The sequence below is a fragment of the Ornithodoros turicata genome, chromosome 9 (genome assembly GCF_037126465.1).
Source record: "Ornithodoros turicata isolate Travis chromosome 9, ASM3712646v1, whole genome shotgun sequence".
In the NCBI taxonomy this organism is placed as follows: domain Eukaryota; kingdom Metazoa; phylum Arthropoda; class Arachnida; order Ixodida; family Argasidae; genus Ornithodoros; species Ornithodoros turicata.
The window spans coordinates 3136945-3160131 of NC_088209.1; positions in this window are offsets into that span (position 1 = coordinate 3136945).

Here is a 23187-nt window from a genome sequence, read left to right on the forward strand (position 1 = left end):
AAAATATATATATATATATTCGTCAAGGAGTATATTCATAGATACGGAGCAATTTATTGGTGTTGGTGCATGGAGAGCAAATGTGGTAAACAAATGTGTTGGGATGGAGAACATGCTACTGTACAAGGGACATATCTGTTGCTGTTACTGGTGCGCTTTGTATAGGATGTGGTTCTTTAACTTTTTTTTAGACATCCAAACGTGCTTACCAACCGAATATCAGATGGTAGTGAGTTCCAAAGACGGGAAGTGCTGTAGGCAAAGGAGAAGCATCCATAATTGGTACGGATAGGGGGAACGTGTAACGTTTGAGTTGATGTGCTTCTTGTATGTACGATTGGTTGCAGAGGTGTTAGTGTTATGGAGTCTATTGCAACTAGGTTATTTATAATTTTATATGCTAATTGAAGTGATCTGAACGCAATATATTTCTCCATACTTAATATTTGAAGAGTATCACAGGCGAATGCTATGGGATGATGTCTGTTAAGAAACAGTATGATTCGCAAGGCATTATCTACGATGGTTTCGACAGGCCGTATAGATGTTTTATATGTTAGTCCATAAATTGTTATGCCGTATGATATGTGAGAGTGTACAAATGAGTTATAGATCATTAGTAACGTCTTAGTGTTAAATATGTATCTCAAACGATATAGAATGGGGATGTATGCCCTGATCGTCTGACAGATAGAGTTAATATGCTTTTTCCATGAGAAGTCTTGTTCAAATATCATGCCGAGAAATTGGGAATCGTTAACTTTCTGTAGTGCTTTATTGAATATCTTCAGATTGAATGTTGTGTGTAGTGGTTTGTTTTTTTGGTTTAAAAATAATGTAATTGGATTTTTTTAGGTTAATGACTAGTCGATTGGTCGAAATCCAGTGTGATAATTTTTGGAGAGCTGTGTTACCTAGTTCATATAAGTGTGTTATATCTTTGCTTGTCAAGAACAGGTTGATGTCATCTGCGTAGAGGATGGCTTTAGAAAGTTAGGTAGATCATTGATGTAAACTAGGTAGAGGAATGGACCTAAAATGGATCCCTGAGGGACGCTACAGTTAATCTCGCTTGGTTCTGATTTTCCTTTACCTAGTGTAGCGTATTGTTTGCGATTGGATAGGTAACTTTTTAGAAGATTAAGGGGTGTGTCTCTCACACCGTATTTGGACAGTTTCTGAAGTAAGATGGAGTGGTCAAGCAGATCAAATGCTTTGGTGAGGTCAATGAATATTCCTAAGGAAAGGCAGTTAATTTCTATATTTCATTTTATATTTTCACTGACGTTAAGTTAGGCTAGTTTTGTGGATTTTCGCTCAGTAAAACCATATTGTGTTTTTGATAATAGATTTCTTGATGTAAAGAATTTTTCCAGTCGGTTGAGAATTAGTTTTTCGAATGCCTTGGATATCGCTGGCAGGATGGCGATAGGCCTGTAGTTTTCAGGTTTTGTTCTGTCTCCTTTCTTATAAATGAGGTTTATTTTGGCTATTTTGAGTTGGTCTGGAAATATCCCGGCTTCAAATGAATAGTTAATAATGTTAGCAAGGGTTGGAGCTATAATGTAACCTATTTGTTTAAGAGTGTTTATGGAAAGGTTGTCATGTCCTAGGGATGTGGTGTTACGTAATGATTGTATGATGCTGAGAACTTCTTGGGGATCGATAGGAGTTAGAAAGAAGGAATCTTCGTTATTAGGTACATCGGGCTGCTGTGCGTCCGGGCCTGTGGGATGTCGTTCAACAATATTGGCAACACCGGTAAATTTGTGTGTTTGTTTAGCGCTGAGTTTATCACCTTCCAGGTATCTCTGATGTTACCGGTTGCTTCAGTTATTCTTGTTGCGAAGTATGCTTGTTTTGAGGCCCTGCTGATGTGGCTTAACATGTTACCATATTTTTTATATTTATTTAGGATAGTCATGTTGCCAGGATTGTCGCGAACCTTTTTATATAGATTATTTTTGTGGTTGATGGATTTCTTCATGCCAGATGTAATCCACGGCTGTCGTATTAATTGTCTCTTGGAGAGTGTTTTGGTGTGTGAGCTATTGTAAATGGCTCTGCTTATTACATTTGTCAGATTTGCGTACTGCTCGTTGGGTGTGCATTGTCCGATTACTCCTTCCCAAGATGTGTCTTGGAGGATATGTTTTAATTTTTCCTTGTCTTGGATAATACGTTGTGTATTGGGTGCGTGTTCTCTTGGTAACTCCTGACCTGATAACAGAAAGATGCCTTCATGGTCTGCGATGTCAATTGCAATGGTTCCAGTTATGATTGTCTCATCATATAGACTCCCTACTATGTGGTCGATAATTGTGGCTTTATGATTGTTGTACCTCGTGCCTGTGGAGATCCACTGGGTTAGTCCTAGTGATCCAAGAAAGTCACTGTACCCTAGCGATAATGGATTGGTCGAGCCGCAGTCTGTGTTAAGGTCTCCAGTTAATATAATGTTGTATTTATCACCGGCGTTATCTCGTATCGTCCGCCGTAGTTCGCTGAGGAAGTGTTGTACATTTCCGTCCGGAGACCGATAGATGACATCTATAATTAAGGGTTTATCTTTGAAGGGCATCAGTGCTCGGATGTTGTGTTCTGTGGGTATCTCAACGAATAGTGATTCGCAATGGTGAGATCTGATTTCCATATCGCTCTTTAACGTGTACTTTGCACCGTCCTTTATATAGAGTGCAACTCCACCATAGCGGGAGCCGCTCCTACGAGAGTAGTAACCAGGTAAACAAAAGTTGCGCTCGAGTCCTGGAGACAGCCATGTTTCTGTCAGTGCTATGAATGAAAAAGTATGGTTAATATTCAAGAGTAGAGTTTGAAGGTCATCGTAATGGACCTGAATACTTCTGATATTCAGGTGGAAGATCGAAAAATCATTGCTGCATCGGCTTATTGTGCGGACCTTAACCTTTTAACCTTATCATTCCATTTTTAACTAAGTTTCTCTTAAATCGTTAATGTTTTTAAGACAGCCTTGGCGCATTATGGTCGTAGTTACCGCTGCGCCAATAAAACACTAATCATCATCATCATATCACTATTTTTAACTAGTGACACTTTTAACAATGTTTTGGCGTATTATAGCCTTCGTCGCTGCTGCGCCATAACAATACCAATCATCATTATCATCACCATCACCTCTGGGCTTGCTGTCATTTCGGGTATCCAATAACAAACAAACATAAGTCATAGATAGGCCAGTATTTCTTGCGGCCGACCACACCAAGCAATTCTATCATTACCACCCTCAGTCCACAACAACAAATGCCACACGGTAACGAGTAGGGAGATTGCCCATAAGAGAAATATGTCAAAGCCGAGGATAATTCAGGTTGATTCCAGTTTTATAAGTTTGATTTTAGATTAGGATGATGTGTACAAGTACATAGAAGGCTGTACTAGTGCAACAATAATGTTTTACGTTAGGGTAAAGGCAATATGGATAGTAAGAACCGAAAGCAGTATCATATGAAATAGTGTTACACATAAAAGCGAACTGAAAAATGTAACATGAAATTCACGAGTGCTTTCCTACACGCGAAGTGCAAATTCCTCGATACGTAAATGCGCACTTTTTCTCTTTCTTACTTTTATTTTTCTCTTATGTTTTCGGCAGTCATAATGTTACGTGCCATAAGGTTTGTATCGTAAGGTTTGTATCGTAAGGTTTGTATCGTATGTATTGTAAGGTTTGTATCTACCGACGCTGTTTATCCTTGAGATGGACAAACGCGTTTAACGATATGTTTGTAACGTCAACGTACTCGTGACCAGTGACTTTGTTCAGAGGCGTGCACCCTTTGTTATCTCAACGGCAAGTTAGGTTAGGCCAGGTAAGTTCTTGCTAGGTTAGATTACGGTGGGCCAGTGCGAATTGCGAGTAATTATCTGCCTCTGGCGTTTTTCTATGGTGAACAATTGTACGAGTGGCCGGACGAACAGCACCACAACAAGTATGGCGCGAAAATAAACTGCCGTAAATAAATGTTATCTGACTATAAAGTGCGCAGTTGCGCGCGTGAAACTAATACCCCTGTCACACGACAAACCGAATGGCATTCCCATCGAATGACAATCGCAGCGAATGTCATTTGTTTATCTTACATGGAACTACACGAAGAAAGAGAATGTCATTCGCAAATGATGTCAGTGTCGAAGACACCAGGGCCGAACATCTGAAGCATTAAACTGGTACATTAGTTAAATTTTTGTTTCTTTTGCTCGAAATTGGCGAAACACAAGATTATTACACAGAATCGTTGCCTTTTCAAAGACACCTAATTGGCTAGGTACCACAAGCAAAGACAACTAAGGGGCCTATCTGCACCGCACTTGGCAATGTGGCGACTGGGAACCAGGGCAGTTTTCCGAAAAGCAGTGTTTAGCCTTCCTTCATTTTTTACGTTTTTTTTCTACCTGTCCTAAATTAACGAATCTTAATACATCTGAAAGTTTTCACGATAACGGTTCCGAAGGCGCCTGCCAATAACGATAAGCCAATTGGCCAGTTTTTTCGAAGCGAAGGGGAATCACATTGCTAAGCTTAAATTTGATAACTTCCTTTGTCGTGTCATTTTCGTAGAGTTCATCTAATGTACTTGTACTCGCTATTTTTATGTATGAGGTACCGTGTATCGTACCGTGCAGCATATCTTATATGACTGACACACGAATGGGAACAGAGTATAGCTTCGAAAGGCTAAAACAGGAAGAGCTGAAACATCTATTTATTATTTCCTATGCTACAAGCTTTCGCCCAGAGCCCTTCTTGAGAATAGAGACTAGTGGGACGGGGAAAAGCGGGAACAAAAAGGCAAATGTTCGAAGAATGTTCCAAGCGCTCAGCGTATTTGGGTCAGGTAGCTATAGAGGTTGTGCCTCTGTGTCTTGCATGTGAAGACCTTGAGTTTTGGGAAACAAAGCAGACCAGTGGTTGTTAGTGGAATTTGGCGATTCGGAATGACACCTGATTTTCTTCTTTTGTTGCTATCCGTAAAGTTTGACTGTATGATGACAATTTTATGTGTGTCGTAAAGTCATGTTCCAGCAGTAGAAATTTGCAGTACGAACATGTGTGGAAGCCTGAAGCTTTTTGAAGGCTGTAAATCAAGTACAGTATTATTTTCTCTATCATTCTACACATCCCATGCAAACTGTGCAAAGTCAACAAATGCACTTCGAACACTTATTATGTGTCTGTGACACTGCGAAGGAGTTTACGCCGAAACATTCAAAAATCCACTCTTAAAAGTACACCCGTGAAAAATCCGCCCACAAATAAACACTGCCAAAATGGTGTCCGCCCATTTGGTCGAACGTCGTTTGATCGAAGGCGTTTGATCGAACGCCGCTTGGTCGAAAACCGTTTGATTGAAAGCCGGTTGATCGACGCCGTTTGTTCGAAAGACGTTTGTTCGAAGGGAATTCAAAGCTGCATGCACTGTGTTGTCCGCACCACTTTTTCTGTAACTTTTGACTCGAGCATACGGAGCAGGCAATCAGTGACTCTGCTTTTTTATTTCTACTTTTTTTTTTGCTTTTTGCAGCCGAAGAAGGGAGACCACTGGTTAGTTGCAGGCGTTTGTCATTTACGAATCAGTAGGACGCATATTGAAGAAAGCTGCCCCAGGTTGAGAGCAGCCGATAGTCTATCCTTGTTCTGGGCACCCTTCTTATTGCTGGCGACATATTTAAAGGGAACAGTCTGAAACGGGATAGTCATATGTGCAAAGCCACTCGAAGTCTGTGGGTGCTAAGAACGAAATTTCGCCATGGTACAACGAGAGATATTAAATTAACAGCATGTAAAACCTTAGTTCGACCTTAGAGTATGCATCTGCAGCCTCGAATCACTATACATGCACGATATCCGAAGAAATAGAGAAAGTACAAAGATCTGCTGCCCTATAATCTTGTCTAAGTTTCGCAGGACTTCTTCGGTTACATGTCTGTTGCCAGAACTAAATTTAGGTTCACTTGCACATAGGCGAAAAGTAAATAAACTGCAACTGCTCTTTCTCCTATACAGTGGTCAGTTGATTACAAACAATAATCCACTGTTAAAATTTGTTCACATTCGACGGGAATAAATAATCAAAAATGTCATTTACTTATTTTTCAATTCATTTGCCAAAATATTTAATACTTGAGATCTATTATTATTTACAAAGGGTTGGGGGATTAACAAGTACAGCATGTTTAGTCACTATGTGTCAGAGCGGAAAAACCTATTCGGTTGTCCAACGGGTTAACGGTGAACAACCCTGGCCCTTGTACTGCTTTTTGGACACTAAAAATGGGTTAGCATGAGGAATGTGTTTACGGGGAAGCAGATTACACAAAGTTAAATGTTCCTTAGGATAACTGCATTTAGAACTGCAGCATTTTTTTCCTTGCCTTTTTTTGTAATTTTCGAAACTCCAAGTGAACCAATTAAAAAAATCGATCAAACGACCGCTGCCGTTTCGATCAAACGGCGTTCGATCAAATGGTTTTCGACCAAATGCCCAGCATTCGATCAAACGGCTTTCGACCAAACGGCGTTCGATCAAATGTCCCGGCACCTGCCAAAATAAATCGTAGTTAGGCTTAAAGAGAGAATGTCCCGAATGCTATTTTAAAGCGATACATATGTTGTTTGCAATGCAACGCACAATTCGAACGTTTTTTTTAATGAATATTTCTAGAGTTATTAATACTGTGTCTTCTAATAAGAGCTCGAAAACATTGAACCATCCAGCTTAACATTGCAGAAGACGACACGCGTATGAATACAGGAATAACAACGAATTCGAACAACAACATGTTGTCCCGAGACGTCCACCCTGCTAAGCCTAACGGCCGCTAAAATTTGACTTTTATTCGCCAAAAAGGACATACATTTTATAGTGCACTGGAAATAAATATCTATTTTTATGTAAGAAAATTCCAACAACAACTCATAGTGTGCATCGTAGTTCACGACAACACTGCCACATTTTATATGAAAGCAGCGCAGATGGCAAACCAACACAAATTTGTGAATATGGCCGCTAATGCACGAATACGCATGATATATTCCACTTATAACTTCCATCCGCGTCACTGAAGCACATCATTAAATCACAGTATTCTTGTGTTTTATCGACGTAAAACTACAGCAAAACAGCGCAAGCGGCCATCTTAGGCAACCACAAACAAGTTTTACCATTATAATGCCTTATACCTTCCCTGGCGGAGCAGGTTGCCAACGAGGTCTAGCGGAATGCAGGGGTATAAAAAAATAACACTGAAGGTATTGCCACGAATCCTCTTCGAGAAACTTCCAGGGCAGGCACGAAACGGTACGTTTTATCCCGGCGCATGCTGAAGAAGATGAAAGAAGCTTCGAGACACATCGCCTGCTGCACGTGCTGTTTCTAGACTTTTCGGCGCGACGCTTAAATGCTTGTGCGCTCCAGGCTGGAGCATTCTTTTTTTGGACTCAGTTGTGTTCAGAGAGCTATCACTCTTGTGTTTTGCTACCAAGTAGTCTAACAAACCGTTCGTTGTTTATTCGACGACTCGCCGACCCATTTCGCTTCGTGACAGTATAAACGTGGAACATAATACTGCTTTTATACCTACTGACAGCGTTTTCACTGTTGAACTGGAATCGTATATCCAGGTGCGGTGCTGTTGCAACCACTTTCAATAGTTTCCCGTTTAATTGGTCGGGTGAAAGCTTCTTGAACATGTTCTCCAAGCGCTCGTCCAAGTCATCACGTCCGACGTGGCTCCTTGATTTGCTTTTCAAGTAATTGATGTAGGAGGAGTGTGGTGTTGTATCGTTGCCGTCGAATTTCAGCTTGAGCAACGCACGAGAGATTTTGATAACACGATGATTCTTTGGCATTTTTGAGGACACTTCCACGCGAGACTAAGAGGCCATGTGTACGATTGGCTTTCTTTTTAACAGCTCTGTAACGAGCTGACTTATTTTTTATGGGGTCCAACCATAGTTTCAAAGCCGGTACAGCATCAAGGCACTTTAGAACACGTCTTCCGCCACAATGGCGTCGTGCATTTCTTTCCTGACGTCCTCCCACTGTGGTAACATGTCCATGTTGGGATCAAGTTGAGGAACCGAAGTCATTCTTCCTTACTGCATGTAAAATTCCTGTAAATTGGACGGGGAAATTAGGAACGTAAGCGCATAGATCGAACGCATTGAAAGAAACAGATGGAGTCGTGATACTTCGTCTGGATCGCGATTGTTGTGTCTATTGCATAGTGTCTTGTTGCCTAATTAGAGGGTCAACGATCAATCGTCGCTCCCTTTTCGCTCGCAATATACTGACTTTGAGCATTAAGTGTTTAACACCGTCGCGTAATTCATTATTTGATCCCGGAGGCCTTCACTGGCGTTCTATACTGATATGCCAACTTTGTTCGCAACACGGCTCACGAAGACTGCACAATCACACTGCACAATATCTGCACAGAGATCAGACTGCAACAATAAAAGGGAGCCAAAGTGGGCTAACTGCAAATCCAGCCATCCCGCACCATTTTCTTTATGTCCTGTCAAGACCGCCGCCACCAAAAGGCACCAAGACCGGACACTACGACTTCCGCATGACGCTCCTAGGGGTGGTAGTGCCATACTCCCGTCTCGTACAAATGAACAAGAATTTCCTGCACTACCCCCTCGATCTGCACCAGGTGAACTGGGGTCGCTGAACACAATCGCGGCTAAGCTTATCACAAGCAGCCGCCCACCGCCTCCTCGTCCATCATGGCAGAGTACAAACACTTACGCCAGTGTGACGGAACCAGCAGGCACGAGGAGACAGTTACCCTCATCAGCCTCTGAAGATATGCCTTCTCTGGGACTCTTATCAGCGGTACTCGCTGCCCTTACGGCAATTGTCTCTGCTTTTCCTGGTGCGTCGCAACTGCTCGAGGTCCAAACGCTTCTGGCATTGGAGGTATTATCTTCGCATCAGCATGACGGCATTGTATAGAAAGGCCATGGCAATGCAGTGGAATCCTCGAAGCCTGCGTAACAAGCTCCCTGATTTTAAATTACATCTACAACAGTACACGCTCCCTTTCATAGCTATATGCGAACACGGCATGGATTCTACACATCGCGTCAATGGATACACAATCTATCGATCTCATCAATCCCCTGAGAGCAGAACAGCGCTATACGTTCGCAATGACCTCTTTGCTGCGTAAATCGCGTCAGTTTGTCATCGCTCTTATGATTACGTCACCTGCAGGATCCGCCTTGGCCCCATGCTGTTAACGGTCGTCAGTATCTATATCTTTCCCGCGGTACAGGCCCCGTGGAGTGACCTCGAACGCTAACTTGGTTCTCTGGAAGCCCTGGCGCTTGTGCTGGGTGACTTGAATGCGCATCACTCGGCCTGGGGAAGCCGAAGGACGGACACTAGGGGAAGGAGGTTGTTGGAGGCAATCGAGCATAATAACATGTGGCTGCTGAACAACCACGAGCCCACTTACATGCGATCCCCAACGTCACTCGATGTATTGGACCTCTCGTGGTGCTCAACCGACATAATTCGCCACATGTCGTGCGCTACGGACGTCGACACTAGAGGTAGCGATCATTTTCCTCTATATATTTCGCACGATAGACTGCCCCTCTCAGCAACTACTGGACTGATTTCTTTCACAAACTGGAGACTTTTTCGTGCAGGCCTCAGAACACCTGTGCACACCGGTATGTCCCCTGAGGATCTCCCTCAAGCAATTACCCGCGGTATTCAGGAAGCGGTAGTCATGTGTAAAAGGGTAACAGGCCATGTCGGTCATTCCCCAGCAATTAACCACCTTAGAGCATTACGTCGCCGAACAGAAAGAACGGCTCGTCGGACAGGGCAACTTACGGACATTGTGGAATACCGTCGGATGAAAGCTAAAGTAACACGAGAACTTAAGAAAGAGGACAGGAAGCGTTGGCGTAAGCTTTGCCACCACCTTTCACCGTTTGATCCGGCCACGAAGATCTGGCGGACAATCCGATCTCTGAAGGAGGCGCCTCCTCAAAAGAATCCTCTCGCGGCCTTGGCTATCGTTAAGTGTGTAGACGAAAACACGCTAGCGACGGACTTCTGTGTGGTACTAACGACTCCTGCGGCTGCCTCGACCACGCCACTACACCGCAGTTTTGTCCACGGGTTGACAGCTGAACTTCACCAAGACTGGCCCCGTCCCCCGGAAGTTATGGACCGCGACTTCACACTAATCGAGCTAATCGAGCGTTGCAGCTTGTGAACGCCGGCTCGTCCTCTGCACCCGATAAAGTCACCTATTCCGCCCTGCGAAACCTTGACGGGCGGTCACTCCAAGTTCTCCTTTATGTGTATAATACCACTAACATGGAAGGAGGCATTGGTTGTTCCCATCATGAAACCAGGCAAGCCCCCAAATGCCCTATCCTCCTTTCGCCCTGTGAACCTGACAAGCTGTATAGGGAAACTGATGGAGGGAATGGTTTTGCATCGCCTCGACTGGTGGCTCGAAAAACAACGTGCGTTCCCTCACGAAATGGCTGACTTTTGTCGCCACCGAAGCTCCATGGATCCGGTTCTCGACCTAGTCTCTACAGTTCAACATGCTCGAGCCCGTCGACGGATCGTCCTATCGGTTTTCCTCGATATCAAGCGCGCATGCGATACCGTCTCGCACATTTGTCTGCTGCACGCCTTGCGCTCGTTTGGGGTATCCGGTCGGCTGCTCATCTGGCTCCAAGGCTTCCTTACGGACCGAACTGTAGCTGTCCGTACGTCCCAAGGCCAAAGCCCTCAGCATCCTGTTCCACAAGGAGCCCCTAAGGAAGCATTCTCAGCCCGACACTCTTAAACGTGGTGATGGCCGGCCTACAATCAGTAATTCCTCGTAAAGTGTCGTTTTCCGTGTATGCAGATGACCATTAACCCCCGCATGGTACAGCTGCATCGCCTAGGATCAGCCTTCTCGGCTTCGTGGTGGAGTGAGGCACCATCAGTCCTAGCGATGACAAGCTAAAGGCAATCACGGAGTTTCCGGTAACGTAAAAGGAGTTTTCTAGGTATGGTCGGTTTTTACCGGCAATTCATTCCTAATTGTGTTCATTTACCGCAGTCGCTTAACCAGTTGTTGCGTAAAGACACAAGCTGGCATTGGAGAGAACAGCAGGAACAATCCTTCCGAGCTCTATCTTATGCAATCGCTAATACGGCCAGGCTATATTTGCCCAACCTAAATAAACCGTTTGGTGTGCAAACAGATGCTAGCGATTATGGTGTTGGCGCAGTTCCCTTGCAGGAGCATGACGCTATTCTCTGTCGAGTGGTTTTGCAAGGCGCACGTTGAATTCGGCAGAACGGAACTATTCCGTCACGGCAAAGGAGTGCCTGGCGATCATCATCGCTCTCAGGAAGTTCGATCTCTACCTGGATGGCAGCACTTTCACCGTCCAGACTGACCACTAGGCACTTTCATGGCTGCAGCGGCTCCACAACCCAGCTGTACGTCTTGCCAAGTGGGCCCTGAAGCTACAAGGCTACTCCTTCAACGTGGACTACAGGCGGGGCTCCACGAACGTGGTAGCGGACGCACTATCCCGTGCGCCTCTACCGGAGGGGGAAGAGGTAGGCACCGAGGCGCCTTCTCCACTCCTGGCAGCACCACCAGTAGCACGGGACGGATCCTCGTCCTGGGGCACGGTCGTGAGCAGAGAGCAGCTCCTAGACGCTCAGAGAGCGGACGGCCTTTGTCAGCGGGTGTCTCAGCGGTTAGCTGAGCAGGTCTCGGCAGACACCGGGACGTCTGACGGACGGCACGACTCCTATCTGCTGGGCGAGGATGGCATCCTGTTCAGGTACATACCCCCGGCGAATGACGACGACGGTACATCCCCATACAGAGTCGTGGTGCCACGGAAGCTGTGTAAGACTTTCATACGTTACTTTCATGACTCGGCCTTGGCAGGTCACAGCAGTGGCAGGAAAACTTATGAAACGTTATGTTGTGTTGCGACATGGCCCGGAATGAGGCGGGACGTAACTAAGGATGTTCGTACTTGTCCGATATGCCAGGGAGCAAAACCTCGTGGTGGTTTATCCCCTGGGCGCTTACAGCCGGTTCAGAGCAATAGGCCCTGGCAGATAGTTGCTTGTGATGTGATGGGACCTTTTCCTCGTAGTCCTAGAGGTAACCGATACCTGTTTGTGGTTACTGATCTTTTCACAAAGTTGGTTGAGGTGTTTCCTTTAAGGACGCTGACTTCCCAAAGACTATGGGAACGACTACTCGACACCTTTTGCCGGTTCGGGTTTCCCGCTCAGCTGATCACGGACAACGCAACCTGCTTTACAAGTAAGCTGTTCTCAGATTCTTGCGCTGCCTTAGGCCTTCAGCACAAGAAGATTTCCCCGTATCACCCTAAGGCTAATATTACCGGACGTGTTAATCGGAACCTGAAGATGGTGGTGGTTACTTTTACTAGTCAGCACCACCGTGATTGGGATCTTCGCCTGACAGAGCTTGCGTTCACTACACGGACGAACGTCAACGGATCTACAGGCTTGACCCCGGCGTTCCTGAACTTGGGACGAGAGGCTCCTTTTCCTGTAGAGAATGCCCTGGGCCTCCTGGGTGGCAGTACCCAGCCTCTTTATTCAAGGTACGCTGGGGAACTCCTGAGCCAACTGGACGTCGCTGCTCGGACGGCTCGGGATAACTTGGACGTCGCAAGGTTGGACCAGGCTCACCAGTACAACCGTGGACGACGGAATCTCACCTACAGCGTCGGTGACCTTGTCCTTCGACGGACTCACCCGCTTAGCGATGCGTCACGTGGCTTTGCAGCTTCGCTCGCAGATAGGTGGGATGGCCCGTTCGGGGTAAGTGCGTGCTCCTCCGGCCTTACTTACAGGCTTCGTCGCTGTGACATGGGCGAAGAAACGGGGCCAGTACACATCGCGGATCTGAAGACCACCTCCGCGACCCCGAGGGCGCGGGCGAAGAAGCACCTCTTCAACCTCCTCCTAAAGACCTGAACCATGATCCCCATGCCGGACCCTCCAGTCGCTACAGTTTGCGTCCCCGCAGGCGACGCACGTAGCCGTCACTATCCCAGTCACTAAATCCTAGTGCTCTTGCGTAGTTGATCTTTCTTAATGTGATTTCTGCTTCGCAAGTCTTCAGCTGCTGCTATAGCTGCTATAGCAAGCTATAGCTGAAGCCTTCAGCTATAACCTTCTGGGGGAGAGCCTTTTCAGGTTCTCGCGGTCGGAAACTGGATTCTCACCGTGATCCCCTATTCTTTCAAGCAGCTGCCATGCGTCCCCGTGGAAAGTACTACAGCAGGAGGGCTCCCTCTCCGATACGGTCCTCGCCCGAAGCTGGTGGGCCCTCACGCCGGTCCCGTTCCCCGCTCGGGGCCACTTCGGTGACGTCCACGAAGCGGTCTGTATCCACTTGGACTGTGGTCTCGCAAGGGAGACGTGTTGCCTGGGTGTCACGTTCGAAATGGAGCTCCCAGCCGCGCCCTGTCTGTGGAGAAAGCCCGTCAAGGGTACAGCCCCCTTCCGTAGATTAATCTTGGACGAGAGACACCCCTGCGATCCCCCAATTCCGCTGTCCGAAGATCAAGCTCGACAACTCTGTCTCCTGTGCGGTGTACCAGAGCTACATCGGCGTGCACAACGTCCAACAACAAGGCCAGCTCCACCAGTCCAAACTTGAAGCCTCCCGATCAACCACCCGTGCAACCACAGAGGTCAGCTGCCCTCGTCACCCTACGACGTCACCGCCTTCTGAGGGAAACGGGAACCTCTCCCCTCATGCGCCCGCAGGTGCCTACCGCTTTCGCCAACACCCGGCTCCTCCGCACTTCGAGGCCCGGCTCACGATCACATCGACGATACGGTTCTCGACATGCCTCGTACAAAAAAGAAGCACCTATAATTTGAAAGTAATGCCATATGTCGAAAGCGTAAACATGCAAAGTTCCTCAGGCAGCCACAGTTAACCGAAATACCGCATACACGCGTGTTTAGTCCGCACGTACAAAAAAGAATCACCTATAATTTGAATACAATGCCATATGTGGAAAGCATAAACATGAAAAGTTCCTCAGGCAGCCTCTGCTGCATGAAATACCGCATACACGCGTGTTTAGTCCGCACGTACAAAAAAAAAGAATCACCTATAATTTGAAAATAATGCCGTATGTCGAAAGCACGAGCATTCAAAGTTCCTCAGGCAGCCTCTGTTGCGCGAAATACCGCATACAGGCGCGTTTAGTCCGCACGTACAAAATAAAAATAACCACCTTTAATTTGAAAATAATGCCATATGTCGAAAGCATAAACATGCAAATTTCCTCAGGCAGCCACTGTTGCGCGAAATACCGCATACACGCGTGTTTAGTCCGCACGTACAAAATAAAAAGAATCACCTATAATTCGAAAACAATGCCATATGTCGAAAGCATAAACATGAAAAGTTCCTCAGGTGGCCACTGTTGCGCGACATACCGCACACACGCGTGTTTAGTCCGCACGTATAAAAAAAACGAATAACCTATAATTTCAAAATAATGCCATATGTCAAAAGCGTAAACATGCAAAGTTCCTCAGGCAGTCACTGTTGCGCGAAATACCGCATACACGCGTGTTTAGTCCGCACGTACAAAATAAAAAGAATCACCTATAATTTGAAAACAATGTCATATGTCGAAAGCGTAAATATGCAAAGTTCGTCAGGCAGCCACTGTTGCGCGAAATACCGCATACACGCGTGTTTAGTCCGCAGGTACAAAATAAAAAGAATCACCTATAATTTGAACATAATGCCGTATATCGAAAGCACAAGCATTCAAAGTTCGTCAGGCAGCCACTGTTGCGCGAAATACCGCATACACTCGTGTTTAGTCCGCACGTACAAAATAAAAAGAATCACCTATAATTTGAAAATAATGCCATAAGTCGAAAGGATAAACACGCAAAATTCCTCATGCAGCCATTGTTGCGCCAAACACCGCATACAGGCGTGTTTAGTCCGCACGTACAAAATAAAAAGAACCACCTATAATTTGAAAATAATGCCATATGTCGAAAGCGTAAACAGGCAAAATTCCTCATGCAGCCATTGTTGCGCGAAATACCGCAAACACGCGTGTTTAGACCGCACGTACAAAAAATCACATATAATTTGAAAATAATGCATTATGTCGAAATCTTAAAAATACAAATTTCCTCAGGCAGCCACTGTTGCGTGAAATACAGCATACACGTGTGTTTAGTCCGCACGTACAAAATAAAAAGAATCACCTATATGTTGAAAATAATGCCATAAGTCGAAAGCATAAACATGCAAAATTCCTCAGGTAGCCTCTGCTGCATGAAATACCGCATACACGCGTGGTTAGTCCGCACGTACAAAAAAAAAAGAATCACCTATAATTTGTAAATAATGCCGTATGTCGAAAGCACGATCATTAAAAGTTCCTCAGGCAGCCTCTGTTGCGCGAAATACCGCATACAGGCGTGTTTAGTCCGCACGTACAAAATAAAAAGAACCACCTATAATTTGAAAATAATGCCATATGTCGAAAGCATAAACATGCAAATTTCCTCAGGCAGCCACTGTTGCGCGAATTACCGCATACACGCGTGTTTAGTCCGCACGTATAAAATAAAAAGAATAACCTATAATTTGAAAATAACGCCATATGTCGAAAGCGTAAACATGCAAAGTTCCTCAGGAAGCCACTGTTGCGCGAAATACCGCATACACGCGTATTTAGTTCGCACGTACAAAATAAAAAGAATCACTTATAATTTGAAAACAATGCCATATGTCGGATGCATAAACATGAAACGTTCCTCAGGCAGCCACTGTTGCGCGATACACCGCATCCACGCGTGTTTAGTCCGCACGTACAAAAAAAAAGAATCACCTATAACTTGAGAATAATTGCATATGTCGAAAGCGTAAACATGCAAAGTTCCTCAGGCAGCCACTGTTGCGCGAAATACCGCATACACGCGTGTTTAGTGCGCACGTACAGAATAAAAAGAATCACCTATATGTTGAAAATAATGCCATAAGTCGAAAGCATAAACATGCAAAATTCCTCAGGCAGCCTCTGCTGCATGAAATACCGCATACACGCGTGTTTAGTCCTCACGTACAAAAAAAAGAATCACCTATAATTTGAAAATAATGCCATATGTCGAAAGCATAAACATGCAAATTTCCTCAGGCAGCCACTGTTGCGCGAATTACCGCATACACGCGTGTTTAGTCCGCACGTATAAAATAAAAAGAATAACCTATAATTTGAAAATAATGCCATGTGTCGAAAGCGTAAACATGCAAAGTTCCTCAGGCAGCCACTGTTGCGCGAAATACCGCATACACGCGTGTTTAGTTCGCACGTACAAAATAAAAAGAATCACCTATAATTTGAAAACAATGCCATATGTCGAAAGCATAAACATGAAAAGTTCCTCAGGTGGCCACTGTTGCGCGACATACCGCATACACGCGTGTTTAGTCCGCACGTACAAAATAAAAAGAACCATCTATAATTTGAAAATAATGCAATAAGTCGAAAGGATAAACAGGCAAAATTCCTTATGCAGCCATTGTTGCGCGAAATACCGCAAACACACGTGTTTAGGCGCACGTACACAAAAATCACATATAATTTGAAAATAATGCCATATGTCGAAAGCGTAAACATGCAAAGTTCCTCAGGCAGCCACTGTTGCGCGAAATACCGCATACACGCGTGTTTTGTCCGCACGTACAAAATAAAAAGAACCACCTATAATTCGAAAATAATGCCACAAGTCGAAAGCGTAAACATGCAAAATTCCTCAGGCACCCACTGTTGCATGAAATACCGCATACACACGTGTTTAGTCCGCACGTACAAAATAAAAACAATCACCTATAATTTGTAAATAATGCATTATGTCGAAATCTTAAAAATACAAATTTCCTCAGGCAGCCACTGTTGCGCGAAATACAGCATACACGCGTGTTTAGTGCGCACGTACAAAATAAAAAGAATCACCTTTATGTTGAAAATAATGCCACATGTCGAAAGCATACACATGCAAAGTTCCTTAGACAGCCTCTGTTGCGCGAAATACCGCATACAAGCGTGTTTAGTCCGCACGTACAAAATAAAAAGAATCACCTATATGTTGAAAATAATGCCATAAGTCGAAAGCATAAATATGCAAAATTCCTCAGGCAGCCTCTGCTGCATGAAATACCGCATACACGCGTGTTTACTCCGCACGTACAAAAAAATAATAACCTATAATTTGAAAATAATGCCGTATGTCGAAAGCACAAGCATTCAAAGTTCCTCAGGCAGGCTCTGTTGCGCGAAATACCGCATACAGGCGTGTTTAGTCCGCACGTACAAAATAAAAAGAACCACCTATAATTTGAAAATAATGCCATATGTCGAAGGCGTAAACATGCAAAGTTCCTCAGGCAGCCACTGTTGCGCGAAATACCGCATACACTCGTGTTTAGTCCGCACGTACAAAAAAATCACATATAATTTGAAAACAATGCCATATGTCGAAAGCATAAACATGAAAAGTTCCTCAGGTGGCCACTGTTGCGCGACATACCGCATACACGCGTGTTCAGTCCGCACGTACAAAATAAAAAGAACCATCTATAATTTGAAAATAATGTCATATGTCGAAAGCATAAACATGAAAAGTTCCTCAGGCAGCCACTGTTGCGCGATATACCGCATCCACGCGTGTTTAGTCCGCACGTACAAAAAAAAAGAATCACATATAATTTGAGAATAATTGCATATGTCGAAAGCGTAAACATGCAAAGTTCCTCAGGAAGCCACTGTTGCGCGAAATACCGCATACACGCGTGTTTTGTCCGCACGTACAAAATAAAAAGAAACACCTATAATTTGAAAATAATGCCACAAGTCGAAAGCGTAAACATGCAAAATTCCTCAGGCACCCACTGTTGGATGAAATACCGCATGCACACGTGTTTAGTCCGCACGTACAAAATAAAAACAATCACCTATAATTTGTAAATAATGCATTATGTCGAAATCTTAAAAATACAAATTTCCTCAGGCAGCCACTGTTGCGCGAAATACAGCATACACGTGTGTTTAGTCCGCACGTACAAAAAAAAAAAAAGAATCACCTATAATTTGAAAATAATGCCATATGTCAAAATCATAAAGATGCAAAGTTTCTCACGCAGCCACTGTTGCGCGAAATACAGCATACACGCGTGTTTAGTGCGCACGTACAAAATAAAAAGAATCACCTTTATGTTGAAAATAATGCCACATGTCGAAAGCATACACATGCAAAGTTCCTTAGACAGCCTCTGTTGCGCGAAATACCGCATACAAGCGTGTTTAGTCCGCACGTACAAAATAAAAAGAATCACCTATATGTTGAAAATAATGCCATAAGTCGAAAGCATAAACATGCAAAATTCCTCAGACAGCCTCTGCTGCATGAAATACCGCATACACGCGTGTTTAGTCCGCACGTAAAAAAAAAAAATAATAACCTATAATTTGAAAATAATGCCGTATGTCGAAAGCACGAGCATTCAAAGTTCCACAGGCAGCCTCTGTTGCGCGAAATACCGCATACAGGCGTGTTTAGTCCGCACGTACAAAATAAAAAGAACCACCTATAATTTGAAAATAATACCATATGTCGAAAGCATAAACATGCAAATTTCCCCAGGCAGCCACTGTTGCGCGAATTACCGCATACACGCGTGTTTAGTCCGCACGTATAAAATAAAAAGAATAACCTATAATTTGAAAATAATGCCATATGTCTACAGCATAAACATGAAAAGTTCCTCAGGTGGCCACTGTTGCGCGACATACCGCATACACGCGTGTTTAGTCCGCACGTACAAAATAAAAAGAACCATCTATAATTTGAAAATAATGCCATAAGTCGAAAGGATAAACAGGCAAAATTCCTCATGCAGCCATTGTTGCGCGAAATACCGCAAACACACGTGTTTAGACCGCACGTACAAAAAAAATCACATATAATTTGAACATAATGCCATATGTCGAAAGCGTAAACATGCAAAGTTCCTCCGGCAGCCGCTGTTGCGCGAAATACCGCATACACACGTGTTTAGTCCGCACGTACAAAATAAAAAGAATCACCTATAATTTGAACATAATGCCGGAGGAGGAGGAGGAGGAGGGTCGTTGGGAGGAACCCGGGAGGTCTGCCTGCCTGATTAGGCGGCATGTTTCTCGGGAAGGGAAAGGTGGTGGAGAGGAGGAGAGGAAAGGGTGAAATGGAAGACCGAGCGGAATCCGCTCGGGGGGAGGATAGCTGCGTCCATGGGCCGACTTCACGGGAACTGTGCCAGCATACGCCTATTACACATCTGAGGGAAACCCAGGAAAAACCCCAGACGGCACAGCCGGCCCGCGGATTCGAACCGCGGACCTCCCAGTCTCCAAGCGCACGCGTTACCGCTGCGCCACCGGAGCTGGAGCACATAATGCCGTATATCGAAAGCACAAGCATTCAAAGTTCCTCAGGCAGCAACTGTTGCGCGATATACCGCATCCACGCGTGTTTAGTCCGCACGTCCAAAAAAAAGAATCACCTATAATTTGAGAATAATTGCAGATGTCGAAAGCGTAAACATGCAAAGTTCCTCAGGCAGCCACTGTTGCGCGAAATACCGCATTGACGCGTGTTTAGTCCGCACGTACAAAATAAAAAGAATCACCTATAATTTGAAAATAATGCGGTATGTCTAAAGCATAAACAGGCAAAGTTCCTCAGGCACCCACTGTTGCGCGAAATACCGCAAACACGGGTGTTTAGACCGCACGTCCAAAAAAATCACATATAATTTGAAAATAATGCCATATGTCGAAAGCGTAAACATGCAAAGTTCCTCAGGCAGCCACTGTTGCGCGATATACCGCATCTACGCGTGTTTAGTCCGCACGTACAAAAAGAGAAAGAATCACCTATAATTTGAGAATAATTGCATATGTCGAAAGCGTAAAGATGCAAATTTCCTCAGGCAGCCACTGTTGTGCCAATTACCGCATACACGCGTGTTTAGTCCGCACGTATAAAATAAAAAGAATAACCTATAATTTGAAAATAATGCCATATGTCGAAAGCGTAAACATGCAAAGTTCCTCAGGCAGCAACTGTTGCGCGAAATACCGCATACACGCGTGTTTAGTCCGCACGTACAAAATAAAAAGAACCACCTATAATTTGAAAATAATGCCATATGTCGAAAGCATAGACATGCAAATTTCCTCAGGCAGCCACTGTTGCGCGAATTACCGCATACACGCGTGTTTAGCCCGCACGTAGAAAATAAAAAGACCACCTATAATCTGAAAATAATGCCATGAGTCGAAAGGATAACCACGCAAAATTCCTCATGCAGCCATTATTGCGGGAAATACCGCAAACACACGTGTTTAGACCGCACGTACAAAAAAGATCACATATAAATTGAAAATAATGCCATATGTCGAAAGCGTAAACATGCAAAGTTTCTCAGGCAGCCACTGTTGCGCGATATACCGCATCCACGCGTGTTTAGTCCGCACGTACAAAAAAAAAAAGAATCACTTATAATTTGAGAATAATTGCATATGTCGAAAGCGTAAACATGCAAAGTTCCTCAGGCAGCCACTGTTGAGCGAAATACCGCATACACGCGTGTTTATTCCGCACGGACAAAATAAAAAGAACCACCTGTAATTTGAAAATAATGCCATATGTCGAAAGCATAAACATGCAAATTTCCTCGGGCAGCCACTGTTGCGCGAATTACCGCATACACGCGTGTTTAGTCCGCACGTATAAAATAAAAAGAATAACCTATAATTTGAAAATAATGCCATATGTCGAAAGCGTAAACATGCAAAGTTCCTCAGGCAGCCACGGTTGCGCGAAATACCGCATACACGCGTGTTTAGTCCGCACGTATAAAATAAAAAGAATAACCTATAATTTGAAAATAATGCCATATGTCGGAAGCATAAACATCAAAAGTTCCTCAGGCAGCCACTGTTGCGCGATATACCGCATCCACGCGTGTTTAGTCCGCACGTCAAAAAAAAAAAAAAAGAATCACCTATAATTTGAGAATGATTGCATATGTCGAAAGCGTAAACATGCAAAGTTCCTCAGGCAGCCACTGTTGCGCGAAATACCGCATACACGCGTGTTTAGTCCGGACGTACAAAATAAAAAGAATCACCTATAATTTGAAAACAATGCCATATGTCGAAAGGATAAACACGCAAAATTCCTCATGCAGCCATTGTTGCGCGAAATACCGCAAACACACGTGTTTAGACCGCACGTACAAAAAAAAATCACATATAATTTGAAAACAATGCCATATGTCGAAAGCATAAACATGAAAAGTTCCTCAGGTGGCCACTGTTGCGCGACATACCGCATACACGCGTGTTTAGTCCGCACGTACAAAATAAAAAGAACCATCTATAATTTGAAAATAATGCCATATGTCGAAAGCATAAACATGAAAAGTTCCTCAGGCAGCCACTGTTGCGCGATATGCCGCATCCACGCGTGTTTAGTCCGCACGTACAAAAAAAAGAATCACCTATAATTGGAGAATAATTGCATATGTCGAAGCGTAAACATGCAAAGTTCCTCAGGAAGCCACTGTTGCGCGAAATACCGCATACACGCGTGTTTTGTCCGCACGTACAAAATAAAAAGAAACACCTATAATTTGAAAATAATGCCACAAGTCGAAAGCGTAAACATGCAAAATTCCTCAGGCACCCACTGTTGGATGAAATACCGCATGCACACGTGTTTTGGTCCGCACGTACAAAATAAAAACAATCACCTATAATTTGTAAATAATGCATTATGTCGAAATCTTAAAAATACAAATTTCCTCAGGCAGCCACTGTTGCGCGAAATACAGCATACACGTGTGTTTAGTCCGCACGGCAAAAAAAAAAAAGAATCACCTATAATTTGAAAATAATGCCATATGTCAAAATCATAAAGATGCAAAGTTTCTCACGCAGCCACTGTTGCGCGAAATACAGCATACACGCATGTTTAGTGCGCACGTACAAAATAAAAAGAATCACCTTTATGTTGAAAATAATGCCACATGTCGAAAGCATACACATGCAAAGTTCCTTAGACAGCCTCTGTTGCGCGAAATACCGCATACAAGCGTGTTTAGTCCGCACGTACAAAATAAAAAGAATCACCTATATGTTGAAAATAATGCCATAAGTCGAAAGCATAAACATGCAAAATTCCTCAGGCAGCCTCTGCTGCATGAAATACCGCATACACGCGTGTTTAGTCCGCACGTACAAAAAAAATAATAACCTATAATTTGAAAATAATGCCGTATGTCGAAAGCACGAGCATTCAAAGTTCCTCAGGCAGCCTCTGTTGCGCGAAATACCGCATACAGGCGTGTTTAGTCCGCACGTACAAAATAAAAAGAACCACCTATAATTTGAAAATAATACCATATGTCGAAAGCATAAACATGCAAATTTCCCCAGGCAGCCACTGTTGCGCGAATTACCGCATACACGCGTGTTTAGTCCGCACGTATAAAATAAAAAGAATAACCTATAATTTGAAAATAATGCCATATGTCGAAAGCGTAAACATGCAAAGTTCCTCAGGCAGCCACTGTTGCGCGAAATACCGCATACACGCGTGTTTAGTCCGGACGTACAAAATAAAAAGAATCACCTATAATTTGAAAACAATGCCATATGTCTACAGCATAAACATGAAAAGTTCCGCAGGTGGCCACTGTTGCGCGACATACCGCATACACGCGTGTTTAGTCCGCACGTACAAAATAAAAAGAACCATCTATAATTTCAAAATAATGCCATAAGTCGAAAGCATAAACATGCAAATTTCCTCAGGCAGCCACTGTTGCGCGAATTACCGCATACACGCGTGTTTAGTCCGCACGTAGAAAATAAAAAGAACCACCTATAATTTGAAAATAATGCCATAAGTCGAAAGGACAACCACGCAAAATTCCTCATGCAGCCATTATTGCGGGAAATACCGCAAACACACGTGTTTAGACCGCACGTACAAAAAAAATTCACATATAATTTGA